The 17,568-nt window shown below is 48.4% G+C and overlaps 1 protein-coding gene across 1 annotated transcript in view; it reads right to left on the bottom strand.

Annotated features, from left to right (window-relative positions):
• The window catches only part of LOC138567221 (microtubule-associated proteins 1A/1B light chain 3C-like), a 348,822-nt gene that overhangs the window by 106,770 nt on the left and 224,484 nt on the right, over positions 1 to 17,568 (bottom strand). The gene's annotated exons all lie outside the window — the stretch shown is intronic.

Genomic DNA, 17,568 nt, shown 5'->3' with positions numbered 1-17,568 from the left:
AGGTGCCCTGCTGGTCTAGTGGGTTGGAGGGCCAGGGGTTCGTGCACAGCGCTCCTTGTCTCAGGTGCGGAATGGGAGTACAGGGGCGGAGTGGAGAAGCTGTGTTCCTGTGGCAGGAGCAGGATCTGGTGCGACCAAGGGAGCTCACAGAGGCCACCCCGCCCCTTCAGCTGCTAACACTGGGAAGACCAGAGAGGGTTGCAGGCCCGGGAGACCAGTTATAACGATGGACCGACCTTTATATATTGAAAAGTTCCTGCTGTTGGAATGAACAGCTGTAAGGGACGCTGGGCTGCTTATTTCAGATACTGGGCCATAGGTGTTGTGCTGGGGCAACTGCAGTCTGGCCTGTCCCGGGTACCATTGTGACAATCCTTTGTGGGGAAAGAGTACTCACAGTTGTGGTGAATTTCAAAGGGAGGTGTACCACACAGTGGTGGATTACTGGCAGGGTGCTCAAGTGGGTCTAATGCTGCGTAGGTTGAGCCAATGTAAGGAAGCTTCCATTTTCTTATGCTTACAGCACTCGTACCCTAAAAAGGAATGCGCCCTGCAAGGCCATGACGGGGCTGAAAGCGCTCTTCGAACAGTTATCCTATGAGAAGGAGGGCATAAGCCTCCGACCTGCCTCACGTCCCAGCTTTAAGTTATAGTGCCTAGACACCCCTGTTGCAAGATACCAGCATTCCACAGCAGAGCAATAATTTGTTCTAAGATTGATTATTGTAGCAGCCTCTTGGTAGGACTCAAATTAGAATGCGTAAGGCTACAAATTATTCAGAACAGCGCCATTAGGGTCATTACTGGTCACTGTAGTAGAGACCTGGTTTCAAATGCCAGACGCGACCTACATTGGCTCCCCATTGAGGCAAGGATTAAATTCCCCCTCTTCATGATTACTCCTAAATGCATGATGGGCTCAAGTCCACTATATCTGAAATATGCCTTGACCAACAAATCCAATATGAGGAACCTTCTATCGAACAAGACCAACCAATTTAGGATCCCTAAACGCACCCTCAGACCTCCAGGGCCTGGAATGCTATTCTCCCCGATCTTTAGAGAACTGAGGTCCACAGTTTTGTTTAGGAAAAAGCTAAAGACTCTTGCTCAGATAATTTACATGATGTCCCCCATTGAATGGTGGCCTGGCTCTTCATACCGGTCCCTTTCTCCTTGCCTGTATGTTGCACCCTTAAGCCTCCAGGTACGCATTATAAATATATCAAAGTAAAGTAAAAGGTACCAGCCAGCACCAGACCACCATTCATAAAGCCGTTCTACCTCTAATCGACCAGGAAAGATCAGAAAGCAGAGACAGGCTGCCCCACACTATTCAGTCATGTGATTTCTGCTGCCAGGAGGGCCAACACAAATCTAAAATGTGGGTTGGGAGATTTGGAAGGGCGCCGATGTGCCTGGAATCAAGCTGGGGTTTGTAAATTGCAATTACCTTGAAAGTATTTACCAAGCCCATGTCTGCGGTACCAGGTGCACACTAGGTTAGAGATAGAGAATGTATTGTTTTTGACTTTGAATTGGTAATTAACTGCGGTTTCGCACCAGATGACTTACGAGGAAGAGCCCACGTGAAAGATGATGGCTAGAAGGGGCTGGGACCAATGGCCTGGCATCCCCTATGGAGCAGGTAGCCTATGTATAGGATCGCACCAACCAGCCATTCGGATGTTTAACTTACGTCATTGATGACGCTGTATGCCTTTTTAATATGCTGCCCGTGCTGATTTTTTCCAGAACGTTCGTGGCAGCAGAGGTCTTTGTTGGCGCATTAAATTTTTGTGGAAATAAACCTTGTTCTTCTTGCAAGAGGTGTGCTACCCCCCCCCGTTAGTGGGTTCTATTTTTTCTGCATGGAGGGCTTCTCTACATTTATGGTGCCCCATCATGAATGTCTTCATCAATTATTACCCCGGGTTCCCAGCCTTTACCCAAATATCTCCCGCCTGATCTCCCACTAATGCTATGTGCAAGCTCTCCACATCTCCCACTCATTTTTGGTGACGACGGGAACCTTTAGACTGAGGCTTCCAGACCACACTTATGGAGGGGCTGCGCCCACCTGCAGTGACCAGTCCCCAGTGCACAACCCGAAGTGGTGTTCAGGAGCCGTATTTGTAGAATTCCGGCCTTTGGAGTGGGGCACAGCTCCTAAGAGGGTGTAGGCCGTTATTGGGACCCTGTGACGTATGAACATGCAGATGTAAGAACACCTCTTACAGCGATAACTAGGGCTGACGCGAAGTGGGGTGGGAGAGAACTGGACAGGGGTGTGCAGGTTTGTGTGGGAGTAGAAAAGGGAGGGCCGGGGGAGTGAGCATATGGTAGGTGGGTGGGTGCGTGGTTTTGGAGAAGAGCTGTAAAGACCAAGTGGCAATTTTATATTGTGGTATTATTATTATAAGGGTACAGGAAGAAAAAAAAACAGAGGAGTGTCGGATCCTTTCAGAGTTAGGGGAGAATAAAGGAGGATATCAAAGGTAGGCGCTCTGTATAATTAGAGAGCTTGCTTTCCTGTGTTAAATATATTCCGGGTGGGGGAACAGGATTATGTAGAGTTTATTATTTTAGTAGTTATTTTAGCATATTGTTTTATATTTTTATTGCATCACGGGCAGGGGCCAAGGCAGGGCCTGTGGGAGGAACACTGCAAATGTGAGGTGTGTGGAGTGAGTTGTGTGCGGGTGTTGAGCGGGGGCGACTGTGGGAAGAGAGTGACAGACTGGCAGGACCGATTAAGAACACTGTTTGAGATATATTTTTAGTATTACGATTGTCAATATGGGGGTGACGACTCCCCTGGAATATATGTACATTGCCATTGGAGAAGGATAATATAGAGAAATAGCACAAACAAACAGTGGATGGCAGAAACAAGGAGGGATGTCCCGCCTATGGCCAGAAGAGGACACTAACAACTGAGAGATATTGGAAGACACAAATACTTTTGTAGTGACTAAATACAAAAGCAAAACACTCCAAAAAGAGAAAAGATTTTAGAATTGTGGAAAATGGTAGATGACATTAAGCACAGCGAGGAAAAGCTGAAACGGCAGTATGGCATGAAGCGGTTGGCAGGGGAGGGGAGGAGGAAGTAGAAACCCGGACGACCTGGAAACACTTCGTGGCCACATTGTATGGGTCCACCCAGGACTACTTAAGCGATCAGGAATTCTCAGAGATTATGGAGGGGGAGGTTCCCCCGAAGGAAAGAGAAGCAGAACGTGAAGTGGAGTAGGCTCAAATTGGGGGGAGGGTACAGGATAAGCAGAATTAATGATGTGCACATGATAAAGTATTATTATAAGTACCGCTGGTTTTGTTGATTGTTGTAAAAACCAATAAAACTGTTTAAAAAAAGGGGGGGGGAGACAGCGAGGAACACAGGCATCAAAGTGGTAACACCGCGGCCCAGAGACTAGTGCAGCCAACCACTGCAAAAATAAACGCAGTATCCCCTGCCCCATGCATGGCCATATCCGCCCACAGCCCATCCTGCTACAGGATATACCAACCAGACATACATAGTTTCACCTAGTGGAGGGCCACCTCCATACCAAACAAATATCAACACTACTGTGCCCGTGCCCTCAAATACTATGCCCCAAAAGGAATTGGAAGAAGCACTGCAGGCTACACAAGCAGAGTTGGCACGATTATGGGCCTTAAGAGAAGGAGGGAGAAAGTTGAGGTGTGGCCTAGACGAGTGTATGGGAGGAGACATTTTGTTCAGGCTGGACACTACTGCAATTAAAGATGTACATATTGAAAAGGGGACGATAATGGCTGGGATGCGGAAAGCGTGCGGCATGGGACATTGAGGTCGGATGGGGAAGCAGATTAACAACTGCGGAAGAATGGGCCACATTGGGCGACTTAGAGGGGGGAGGAGGAAGCACCAGAGCGTACTCCGAGTAGAGAGTTTGTGGGGTCTGCGATTGAGCAACAGGTTTGGGTGACCACCGGTAGCAAGGAAAAAGGAAAGGAGAAATAGAGAGTGGGCATGCAGTTGCCATTGGTGCACAAAGGCTATTGTAGAGCAGAGTATGTGCCCTGGGCTCAATGGATAAAAACAACCTTAAGGTTTTCCCTCAACTTACGTCGGGGGCTGGGGAATGGATATACTCTTTTGAGAAAACAGACTGCTGGGATCCCTTTATCAGTGGGAGATATGAAGCGCTTGCTCGTGGGAGATCAGGCGGGAGATATTTGGGTAAAGGCTGGGTACCCAGCAGTAAAACTTGATGACACTCATGATGGGGCACTGTTCAAAAATATCAGAGCGCAAGTGTGGAATGCACTGCGGCGGGCGTACCCGGACACACCAGACTTGCAGTCCATAATGCAATAAACCATGGGGGATGACAAAGATCCAGCGCAATATAACCTGGCATTTTGAACGCGCCTGTACATGTGTTCCTAGGCACGACAACACAAGGCGGGCGAACAGAGGGAGGACAAAATAACGATCTTACTAGGCCTTGTGTCATGCATATCGTGCAAGGGAAGGTGTGAAGTACCGGGGGGGGGGGGAAGTGCAGTTAACTCACAAGTGCAGCCAGCAGGTGGCTCATATGTGCAGAGAGAAGGGTCTGTAGAGTTGCAGATACAGACCCTTAAGTGCTGGGGAGCCCGGAGGCAGTGCGAGGGCACTGGACATGCAGGAGCCTGAGCCCGAGTTCAGAGGGTGACCAGGTAACCAGTGCAGGGAGTACATTTTGAAAGTGTAGGAGATGTGAAGGGCGGCGACAGGTGACCAATGGGACCGATGAGTTTCTCTTTTCTACTCCGTTATTAAGAGGGGATTACCCAAGGAAGTTCAGAAAGCTCTAAAAAACATAGTAGGTATAGAAGCAAAGGGGTTGGCTGAAATTCAGACTATAATTGTACACCATTGTAAGAGGATTAAAGAACGAGAAAAGGAAATGGCTCAAAGATTGCAGGCGGCGGAAGCGAAACGAGTGCATAGGAAACTAGCTAAAATAGCATTTGAAGGAACAGTAACAGCTGCCCAGGTAGATTCGGCAGAGCAGGCAGCAGCGTGTGCAGACGTGAGAATAGCAGCGTTTTGGCCAGGCGGAGGACAGGGGCAGTTGGGCACAGACCACAGCCACGGTATCCTGAGTAGTATCAAGGAGGTCAGCAGCAGGGGGAAGAGGTGGGTTCCAGGGGCGCAGGAGGATTTGGTGGGATGGGGCCCAGAGGTGGTACGGGACCCTCTCGGTGCTGGAGCTGTGGGAAATGGGGACTCTCTACAAGGGAATGCAGAAGTAGACAAGTGGCAGGATAAAATACATACAACCACTCTGACACAGCACCCCCACAGCCGTACTCCTTCCCACCTCCGATGGCCACCTCCATACCCTACAAGATACACCAGGCATACACTCAGTTACCACCAAGACTGCCCTGAAACACAGGCACCAGCCCCACCCAATGCTCAGCTGCAAGCAGCTCAGCAAAGCCCCCCCACATACGGAGGTCAAATGTCCAGGAACATGGGACAGTAGCACCCAATTGGGGGGTTAGGGTCATGGTAGGCAACCCTTTCACGTTTCCATGTACCAACACATCCCGATTAGACAGCCCACAGAAAGCTCTTGCATGCCCAGTCATATCCACGACTACCCACTCCGATGAGGAACCCCTAGTGTGCGCTGCAATAGGCAATTACTTTATGGTTGACACAAGTGCTACTAAATCATGCATCAGTGAAGGAAACTTCACATTATCAGGTGAAACTTCTCTGGGGCCGTCGAAACGGTTCAATACACAGAAGAGGTAGCAATGAAAATGGGAGGAAAGGAGGTGCGTGCACCCCTGCAGTACTTTGACACATCCCTGATCAATTTCTTAGGGCGGGATCTGTTGAGCAGGCTGAATATGACCATCTCCTTCACAGATCACAGAGTGATATGTGCCACCCCAGGCATGTGCGCCACGAGGGAGATTGCCATAATACCGTTTTTGGGAAAGGCAGCTAGGCGATAAGGGAATGGGTGGAAAAATGCATTGTACAATGACCGCCCCCTCACTCTCCCTACTGTAAGGGCTTTAGCCTGGTGGGCCATCCAAGGCCGAAAGGGTCTGGCGAATCTTGAATTCGTCCGACGGCTCTGTCTTGTCTTTTCCACTGCATCGAAGTCGGATGGAAAAGGACAGAAAGAGTAAACTATTTTGAACTTATCATAAGCAAATGGCGTTAGCCAAAATTGAACTCTGCGAGAAGCGTCCGCTCACGATGGTGGAAAAAACAATCTGAGGGACCTCAACGTGTGAAGGACCATGGGTACAGTGGACGTCACACTAGGGATAGTATTACTCGTATGCCCTGTAGACAGGCAGACAGGCAGACAGACACACACACACACACACACACACCCGCCCCCCCCAGAGCAATATGCATAGGCAGGGAAATGTGCTCTGTGTGCAGAGCTTGGGTACCGAAGGAGGGATAACCACCATATCTAAAAGCTGAAAGGTTGGAAAGAGAAAATAGAAAAGGAAGAGAGGGAAAGGCTTACATGGCAGTTCGTTAATGTAGGATTAACGAAAGGGGGGGAATGTAAAAAGGCCGGGGCGATCGTCCCAGGCTTCCAAGAGATTTTGTGTGGGCCAGAGTCCTCGAAGTGTGCTGTAGGGGAATGGGGAGGCTATAAGGGGAGGAGGGGGGCTCTTAGAAGTTGCTTTATGGTTAGGTTAGTGCTTGCATATACATTGCATGAGGAGGGAAGCACAATTTTAGATACAAGCAGCCATATTGAAATTGAGGCCTAGCGCTGCGCTGCAGCCAAGACAGTAGGCCCAGGCGATGACTGTAGAAATAGGCTCAGCACATGAGAATAGGTTGAAACATGGGCAGCGCTGAGAAAATGCTAGAGCCACAGAGATTCATAAACCGTCCATTGTCTTATGCTCCCAGGCCTCGTACCCTAAATGGAATGTACCATGCAAGGCCCTGACGGGGCAGAGAGATCTCTGCTAAGTTGTCCCACGAGAAGGAGGGCACAAGCTTCTGAATTTCACATCCCAGTTTACAGTGCCCAGACACTCCCGTCCCAAGACCCCAGCATTCCAAGGTACCAGCCAGCCCCAGACCACCAATCATAGAGCTGTTATACCTCTAATCGATCAGGAAATATCAGAAAACAGACAGGTTGCCCCCACTATTCGGTCATGCGATTTGTGCTGTGAGGTGTCGGGAGGTCCAAAACAACAAATCTAAAACAATGGTGTGGAGATTTGGAAGGGCGCTGATATGTCTGGAATCAAGCTGAGGTTCATAAATTGTGATGACCTACAAGCCCATGTCTGCAGTATCAGGTGCACACTAGGTTAGAGATTGAGAATGGGTATTTTTGTACTTCTTATTGGTAATTAACTGCAGTTTCATGCTGAGGAGGAGCCCACGTGGAAGAACATGGACAGAAGGGACTGGGACCAATGGCCTGGCATCCCCGATGGTAGCTTATGTATAGGGTTGCATCAAACAGCCATTCGAATTTGTAACTTAGTCATTGATGATGCTGCATGCCTTTTCAACATGCTGCTTGTACTGATTTTGCCAGAACGTTCCACTGCAGCAGAGTTCTTTACTGGCGCATTTCATTTTTGTCCAAATAAACCTTGTTCTCCTTGCAAGAGGTGTGCTGGGCCTTTTTCCCCTAGTGGGTGGCATTTTTTCTGGCACTGGGGTATGGACGCACTGCACCGGTGGCTTGCCGGTGTGAGTGGTGATCAGTGCAAAAGACACCATTTCCTTACCTAGTGCGCTGCTCTCCCTGGAATAGGCTGCTGGTATGGTGAATCCAAAGAAACGGGCAAAGATGCGATCGTTTGCAAAATTTGGACAGGCTGCAGGGCAGGCTGATGCTCCTTCCTGTTCCCCCCGTAATTGATATTTTGCTTCTGAATCAGACCCTCTTGGCCCTAAAGGATAGCACTGACACTGGGTACCAAAACAGACACTACCTGCAAAGTCCATCTTTGAGTTTTTATATTGAGAGGTTGTCCGGGAGAATGTCCGCTGCTTTACAGGGGATCAGTGATGGGGACGATAAAGTCTCAACTTTCCCGAAAGAGGTAGCAAACCTCCAACAAACAGTAAAGAAAGTCGTGGCCATGAATGACTCCCTTGAAGGGAGATCCAGAAGAAATATACGAATATTGGGTGTATCAGAAACAGCCATCGATAATATGGAGACATTTTTTGGGAAACTACCAATGTATATTGGACGGACCTCCTTTCTCATCGCCGTTTATGGTGGAGATGGCGCTCTGCTTTGCAGCCCCCCCCCCACCCTAGAGCCCCTGAAAGATCTATCATAGCGCAAATATTTTGCTACAGAGACAGGGATGCGATGCCGAGAGCCTCCAGGGAGAAGGGGGACCTAAAATAGGGGCCGGCAGGGATTACAATTTTCCCGGATTTCAGCCCACACACCCAAGAACAGAGGAAGTCCTTTCAAGAAGCCAAGATGATGTGCCATGTTATATCCAGCAAAACTAAGATTTGTAAGTGATGGGAAGATAATGTTCTTAACGGATCCTAAAGCAGATGCACGGATTGCGAAGGATCTGGCAGATCCGGGTGGCTCACGGCAGAGATCCCCTCACAGATGAAGTGTCTCCTGGGTGCTCTGGTTCTATATAAAATCGCATTGGGATGCTCATACTGTTGAGCATGACCCAACTATACTGATCGGGGTTGCTGCTTGCCACAAGGAGTTGTGGCAGCCGACAGTTGCCCCTCCCCCACCTCCCTTCCCCGGGTCCCATCTATATAGTTACCACATGTGTGCATTTGTTGGACTGTTGGGTTTTATGTTGGCAAGGATTGGGGAGATAGCTGGGAAGTTTGAGTTTCTGGCGCGGGTGGGGATGGGGATGGAGATTGTGGGTTCAATGATGGCACATTTTATGATTTTCAAGATCTCTGTGGATTCCCCCAACCGTCTGAGGGGGCTGGTGGTAAGCTGTTATTATACTGTGACATTTATGGGAGAGTGTTCGGGTTGAATAATTTCATGATGAACGTTACATGTGATACCGGGTGAACAGATCACGCTGATGACTTAGCACGTTCGTGGTTTACCAACAATACTCGGTTGATAATGAACCAGGCGAAAAGAAATCAAGTGAATACCCTGTTTCTTCAAGAGACCCACTTTTGCTTAGGTAACAAACCCCCTGGTGCCCAAGGGTTGGGGGCCGGGTGGTCCATCGATATGGCTCCTCCCTCTCGTCCCACTCCAGGGGCGTAGCACATGCACATGTCACTGGATTTTCGACTTCATGAACAGATTGGTGACGTGAAGGGTTGCTTTTTTATCCTTGTGGTCGAATGCTTGGCTCCTAGATTTCTGAGATGGCAGTTTAGGGGGCATGTATTAGAGGACGCTTTATTCAAGGATGAAATCAAACAAGATTTATAATCCTTTTTTCATACTAATGTGCACTTGGTTCCAGATTCAAGAATAATATTGGAAACATTAAAGGTTTATATAAGGGGGTGCTGTATCTCTAAGGAAGGGGGTGTCTTTAAAGCTCTTCAGAGATCTTTGCCATCTCTAGAGGACGAAACAATTGCAACAAGATGATCCAGATATTGGGAATCTGTTATGAGAAACGGAGGGGGAATTTGTTACGATGGTTAGTAGAGAGGAGAGGTTTTTGGGCGATCCGGTGGCGGCAGCTACGCATAGGGAAGGTGATAGACCCAGCCGCACCCCAGCATGGGCAGTCCGTGAGCGACAACAGGGATCTATCCTTAAGGTTGAAGACTTTTCTGGGGTGCCAGTTAGAGACCTTCTCTGCCTTCCGAGATTATGACAGCCTCTACTCTTCCCAATCTCAAACCAACCGGAGCGCGATTGGGCAATTTCTTGACAGTGTGGCACTAGGGTGACTTGGTCCTGAGCAGGCAGGTATTTTAAATGAATCTCTGTCAGAGGAAGAAATACGCCAAGTGATAGCATCTCTCCCCAATGGGAAGGCCTTAGGGTTGGATGGCAGCATGGCAGAGATATATAAAGAATACGCAGAACTGCTTGATCTGTATGAAAACCTCTTTATCATCATCTGGCTTGCTACCAGAGTCCACTAGGGCCGCCCTGGTAACATTTCTGTTGAAGGCTAATAAAAGACCCACGGAGTTGTGCCTTTTAGAGGCCCCTATCCTTAATAAATACTGATAATAAAATAATAGCTAAATTTTAGATGACAGATTACTGCCATACATGCCCGCTCTGATCCCCCCTGACAAAGCAGGATTTATACCCGGGAGGTTGACCCAGAACAATTTACGACACCTGTTCACCCCGACGTGCAACGCTGATGTCGAGGTTCCAATCATTGTGGCCGTGCTCGATGCCGAGAAGGCCTTCGACTCCATGGAGTGGCCTTTTCTGTTTGAGGTGTTGCAGCCTTTTCTGTTCGACTTGTTGCATAGATCTGGGTTGGAACTGGCATTTCTCCGATTGGTCAAGCTCCTTTACACTTCCCCCCCACCCCCCCTTGGGCTGGAGTGCTGACCAGTCGGGTGGTTTCCGAATACATCACACCAACAAGAGGAACTAGGCAGGGATGTCCTCTATCCCAAATCCATTAGCTTGCTGCATAAGAGACTATCATGGCATTAGGACAGCGGTATTCAAACTGTGGGGTGCGGCCCCCCAGGGGTGCATCCCTGGGGGGCCCTGAGAGCTCAGCATGAAATGTAAAAAACATTTTTTTATAGATTGTAAGAAATGGGCAGGGGTGGCTCACATGGTCGGGCTGAAGTATGAAACTGTCTCATGCATCAATGAAAAAGTGGCCTGCAGTTGTAAATTGATATTCATTCCTTTAGTCACAGACTGGGTCTCATTACAACTATGGCGGTACGGTAACAATGGTGCTGGTAAGATACCGGCACCGTTTCTACCGTACCGCCATAGTAAGAGTTGTGTTCGCGGGTGCCTGACAGCCCGCCAGGTCTGATCTGGCAGGCCGTGCAGAACCCACGAGCACAGCTCGTCGGATGCACCGGTACCGTTATTAATGGTGCCGGTGCATCCAAGCTCCCAATTCCCATTGAGCCCTATGGGGCTCAAATGGGAATGGGTATCTACCGGTACCAGAACCCGCGAAAGGGCAATTATCAGGTCTGGCTAACTCGGCATGACCCGGTAATTGCCCATTCGCTGGTGCCGGACCCGGATGAAACTCCGGCGGCAGCGATGCGATACAGGATGGGAAATTAATCACATGGGGCCAACTAAAGGAAAGGGGGGGGATGGACCACGTTAACCATGCTATTATACTTTGGACTTAGAGATGTGTTATGATCCACATGGCCGAGCTACCCGGATGCACCGTCAATATCCTCTCCAATTAGTTGTAGATCCCCCAAGGTATATAAAACGGGTGTGCCGACTGTCCTCGTTGTACAAGTAGCCGGTCAAGTGGCACAGTGAGTAGCACGCTCGCTTTGACATCTGTGCAGAGCCTGCTGACGCAGGTTCGAATCCCGGCGGGGCCAAACTCAGCCTTTCATCCTTCCGAGGTCGATAAATGAGCACCACACACCGTGGGTAATAATAAACAGCGCTCAGATACCTGAGGGTTCGTAGCGCTATATAAATGCTAAATTATTATTACAAGATTATAAAACTACATAAAGTGGACAAGAAGATACACTCAGAGAAAAGTGGGAGAGGTCAGTGGGAAGGGATTTTTCTGGTTTGCAATGGAAACTAGTGTGTATGCAAACCCGGAGACTGTCATTGAACAACCGATTTAGGTAGACTTATATCAGGTTTATTATACCCCGTATCATCTGCAGAAATATTATCCCAATATGTCTGTTAAGTGTTCTCCCCAAGATCCAGCTGATTTCATACATGTAGTATGGGTATGTATTCACATTCGCCCCTTTTGGGAACTGGTTATGACGGTCACTGGTCAGATGGTCTCTCTGCAACTATATGATTACCCTTAGGTGTGGTTATGATCATGGTTTGAAAGTGGGAATTTAGCTGGAAAATAAAAAAATAAAAAGTTGTTGGGTATGGCTTCGAGCGGTCACTGATTGCCAGGGCTTGGGGGGAACAGATCACTTAGTTTCCAAGGGTGGTTGAACTGCTTGAATAATTGTGAGAGTCGGGTAACTCCATATGCATTGACGTCATCTAGCAGGAGCAGACCGAGTGACTATTGGGCCCCGCTTAGAGCCTACATGACCAGCAGAACGGCCGTCCCAGATGATTTTGGGAAGGATTAGAATATTGCAATGCGTTATCAAGATAGCTCCCGCTTTTATGTGTATGGCTACCAACTATTATGTTGCACTGTCTGTATGTTCTGGGCGGAGGCGATTGGGAATGGGTTGGAGCATTTGTGTTATGTACGCTGAGGGAATGGGTAGATGATTTGACTATCATTTATCACTGTAGTTGTGCGGGTTCTTTTTTTCTTGTTGCTCGTCTCTCCCCCCGATTTCCTTCTACTTTTTAATGAAAATATTTTTTACATTTTTTTTTTAATGTTCTGTTGCATTCCAGTTTGTTGTACTGCCCGGTAGAAATGACTCGATTTAGGTGTGTAGATCATACATACCGACGAGTCCCGTGCCTTTCAGGATATGCTCTCCCATGCCTTCATTTCCTTGAATTCTGGAATTTGTAGTTGTTCTTTCCAACCCGTTTTATTAATGAGGTTTGCTTATTATTGGGAAATGAATAATCATTATGTTGTATTTGATTCGCTATTTTTCATAAAGGAGGATTGTGCTTTCATGTCTGATTTGTAGATTGTAATTAATTTGTATGACAAGCAATTCTATGAATATGCACTGTATGTTTTGCAATATATATATGGGATACATTACTCACCGTAATCGTATTTCTGATGCTTGTATCTGCTTAGATTCACATGCTATGCATAGGCCGACATCTAGTGGAAGCTGCGGAGTATTACAGTTTGTTTTTCGAAAATCGAAAAAGGGCGTCGACACAGGGCGTGCCAGTAATACTATCCCTAGTGTGACGTCCACTGTACCCATGATCCCTCACGCGTCTAGGATCCCCAGATTGTGTTTTTCCTGACATGAGGTAGCATGAGGAGTAGCGTGAGTACAGATAGTCCAAGCAGATAGACAGAAAGGTAAGACTACAAGCAACCATGCGCCTTCTCTCGGAGGGGAGGAAGGGTGGGTCGCATGTGAATCTAAGCAGATACAAGCATCAGAAATACGATTACGGTGAGTAATGTATCCCTTCTGAGGCTTGTGGAATCTGCTTAGATCACATGCTATGCATAGATTAGCGAGCAGTACCAGAAGAAGGAGGTGGGATGTGAGAAGGGTCATGAGCAAACAGGTGTCTTAGAACCGCTTGTCCCACTTGTGTATCTGTCTTGGAATGAGTGTCAATGCAGTAATGCTGAGTAAAAGTGTGAATAGAGCTCCAAGTAGCTGCTTTGCAAATGGTGTCGAGGGGAACATTTGCAATGAAAGCCAGAGTGGCCCCAATGCCTCTAGTAGAGTGGGCCCTTGGTGTAAACGGCAGAGTCTTTTTTGAAAGAGAGTAACACAGCTGTATACAGTTGATAATCCACTTAGAGATAGCGCCCTTAGAGACGCGATCCCCCTCTCTGCCTGTAGCTACGGAGACAAACAGTTGATCTGTTTTCCTTAGCGGTCTGGTTTTATTTACATAGTATAAGACCGCCCTACGCACATCTAGGGTGTGTAGTTTCACCTCAGCCGAGCTTTGTGGGTCTTGGAAGAAAGCCGGAAGCTCGATGGACTGGTTTACATGGAACTTGGATATGAATTTTGGTGAGAACCTAGGGTGTGTGCGTAAAACCAGTTTGTCCTTGTGGATAGTAAAGAAAGGATCTTGCACTGACAGAGCCTGAATTTCACTGACCCTTCTTATGGAGGTAATGGCTACTAAGAAGGCCGTTTTATAAGTCAGGTGTTTGAGACTACTTTTATGCATGGGTTCGAAGGGGGGCCCCATGAGCTTAGCTAGCACCACGTTGAGGTCCCATCCTGGCGGTGGGTTCGAAATAGGAGGGTGAAGTCTCTTTACTCCTTCCATGAAGGCTTTAACCACTGGTACTTTCCACCACGAGACCCTGTTATGGGATGTGGTGTAAGCCGAGAGGGCTGCCAGGTGTACTTTCAGAGAGTTAAAAACCAACCCTGCATCCAGCAGGTGGAGCATGTATGTTACAACGTTGGAAGGAGTGCAATCAACCGGGTTGATTTGTTTATTCTGGCACCAGATAACGAATCTTTTCCACTTGTCAAAGTAACAGTGTCTTGTATTTGGTTTCCTGGACTCTTTTAAAATGTCCATACAGCTCTGTGGTAATTTGAGATGTCCAAACTCTATGACTTCAGGAGCCATGCTGCTAGGTTCATAGAGTTGGGTTCCTGATGCAGTGTTTGACCTTGTTGCTGGGACAGAAGGTTGTACCAGGCTGGGAGTCTGATGGGCTCGCACACCGCCATCCTGCGTAGGTGTGGAAACCATGGTTGTCTTGCCCACATGGGAGCAACTAGGATGAGCGTCATTGATTCCTTGTTCATCTTGTACACCACCTTCCTGATGAGAGGAGTTGGTGGAAAAGCGTACGCAAACATCCCTGACCAGTTCATCCACAGGGCATTCCCCTGGGAGTCTGTTTGGGGGAACCTGGATGCAAATCCTGGGCATTGTTTGTTTTCGCTTGTGGCGAATAGGTCTATAGTGGGGAAACCCCACTGAGAGAAGAGATCTTCTACTACGTCTCTGTGAAGGACCCATTCGTGTTCTTCTGGGAGGGGGTCTCTGCTTAGAGCATCCGCTAGGGAATTGAGCTCCCCTGGAACATGTTGCGATGACAGGAAGATGTTCCGTCTGAGTGCCCATATCCAGATTTTCTGGGCAAGCTTGGACAGATTTGGCGAACGAGTCCCTCCTTGCTTGTTCAGATAGAACATGGCTGTCGTGCTGTCCGTCCTGATCTGCACCGACAAGTTCAGTAGATGGGGCTCGAACGCCTGCAGCGCTCGGAATACTGCCAGAAGCTCTAGCAGATTGATGTGGTTCTTGGCTACTGAGTGAGACCAGAGACCCTGAGCTGTGTGGTGGAGATGGTGAGCTCCCCAACCAGTCAGGCATGCATCTGTAGTAACCACTGCCTGTACTTCGGGATCGTAAAAAGGTTTCCCCTTTGCGATATTCTCTCTTGTCCACCAGTGTAGGCTCTGTACGAGTGTTGGCGAAACGACCACTAGATCGTCCCACTGACCACTTGCCTGAGACCACTGTTTCGCCAACCATTCCTGCCTGGGTCGCATGCGCAGACGCGCGTGGGGGACCAGGTAAATGCATGACGCCATCATGCCCAGTAACCGCATAGCTTTGCGTACTGTTATCTGTTGACCTGACTGATAATGCGGAATCTGCAGAAGTATATTCCGAATTCTTTCTTCCGAAGGGAAGGTTAATTCTCTCTGAGTATCTAGGATAGCTCCTAGAAACTGTTTTGAGGTGCTTGGCACCAGACTTGACTTCTTCTCGTTGATAGAGAAGCCTAATTCGTGGAGGAGGTTGATAGTCCTCTGAATGTTTGATCTGCAGATTCCTGGGGTTTCCCCCGTTATGAGCCAGTCGTCTAGATAAGGGTACACTGGGATTGCCTCCCTGCGTAGGTGTGCAGCTGCCACCGCCAGTACCTTGGTGAATACCCTTGGTGCTGAAGCTATCCCGAAGGGCAGTACCTTGAATTGGTAGTGGCGACTGTCCACCTTGAAGCGCAAGTATTTTCTGTGCGCCGGGAGCATAGAAATATGAAAATAGGCATCTTTCATATCCAAGGTTGCCATGTAATCCCCCTTTTTTAGGAGTGGGATTACCTCTTGTAGCGTGGTCATACGGAATTTTTGGGGCTTGACATACTTGTTGGCAGGCCGTAAGTCCAATACTGGGCGCATTGTTAAATCTTTCTTTGGCACAAGGAAGTAAGTTGAATAGATACCCTTGTTTACCTGGTGTCCTGGGACGAGTTCTATCGCGTCCTTTAGGAGCAGATTGTAGACTTCCTCGAGGAGGATCTTTTGATGTTCCAAAGAGTGGACTTTTTGTCTTGGAGGGTGGTTTCGGGGACGTTGCAGTAGTTCTATACAGTACCCCTTGGATACTGTCGACAGCACCCATCTGTCGGATGTTATCCCTTCCCATGCCTGGGTGAAGCTGGATATTCGTCCCCCTACTGGGGTTGCATGGGAAGGGACCCTGAAATGAGCGTCACTGCTTCGGTGGAGGCGTGCCGCCTCCTTTACTGGGGCTGCCTCTGCCTCTACCACGTCCTCTTCTACTGGCCCTACCATACCCCTGGGTAGACTGTTGTGAGTTGGTGTTCCACTGTGTACCCTGGGTGTGGGAATAGCTATTTCCTCTATTGGAATTTTGGCCGCGGGGGCGACGAAAATTGCCGTTCCCTCTTTGGTTAGGTGGTTTTGTAGTTAACTGGCCAAGGGATTTGAGGGTGTCGAATTCCTCCTTAGCGTTTTTTAGTGCGTCCTCGACTGCCCTTCCAAACAGGAGATCACTTTCCACTGGTTTGTCTAAGAGTGCAGCTTGTGTTTCTGCTCTGAATCCCGACTGTCTCAACCAAGCATGTCTTTTGATGACAGTCCCCTCTGCTATAATTCTACCCGCATTGTCTGCGGCGTCTAAAGTTGCTTTTAAAATGCAGCCTGAGACGTTTCTTCCCTCTGCACAAATGCGAGATAGCTGGCTCTTAAGGGGTTCGGGAGCGGAATCTATTAGTGCTGCCACTTCTTCCCACTGATGGCAGTTGTAGCTGGCCAACAGTGTGGTGGAATTCGCGATTCTGGTTTGGTAGGCTGCCGTGGAAGCTACTTTTCTACCAAAACCATAGAGTTTCTTACTTTCCTTGTCGGGGGGAGCCTCCGAGGAAGATAATGGGGTTCCAGCTCTCTTGCGGGTGTTAGTTACGACTAGAGAGTCTGGCTTAAGTTGGCCTCTAATATATAGAGGGTCCGACTGGGCTGCTCTAAACAGCTTCTCTACTCTCGGGTTTACAGGTCTTGTCAAGTTTGGGTTGACAAGGGATGGTGCTATTCTGCGTTGAATAGATTTCAGGATGGGAATGGTCTGGGCTACTGTCTTCCTTTCCCCTATTAGTTCCTCCGCGAAGTCCCTCTCCTCTTGGACACCTTGTGTGTCTATGTGGAAGTGGTTAGCTGCCCGAGAGAGCAGTTCATTCAGGAGGGGCTGATTATCTATTGGGGAATCAGACACTGGGGCTTCCCTTTCGACTGGTGAGTCCATTCTGAAAATATCAGGGTTATTTTCTGGCTCATCCTCGTCTTCGTCTTCCCCGTAATAATCTGACACTGCGAGATCTTCTGGTGTCTCAAAATCCTGGCCCTCTATAAGGGAAGAGTCTCCTTGGCCTGTAGGGAAAAGGCAAGAATAGGGTTGGACTTCGAAGGGTTCTGAAGCCTTTACTGGTGTCTCGACCCGGGGCCTTTTATTTGAAAGGATAGGG

This window comes from Ambystoma mexicanum, chromosome 2p (assembly GCF_040938575.1).
Source record: "Ambystoma mexicanum isolate Mex_15411 chromosome 2p, UKY_AmexF1_1, whole genome shotgun sequence".
NCBI lineage: Eukaryota > Metazoa > Chordata > Amphibia > Caudata > Ambystomatidae > Ambystoma > Ambystoma mexicanum.
Note: the sequence above shows the minus strand (reverse complement) of the source record. Positions and strands in the feature narration are given on the sequence as shown.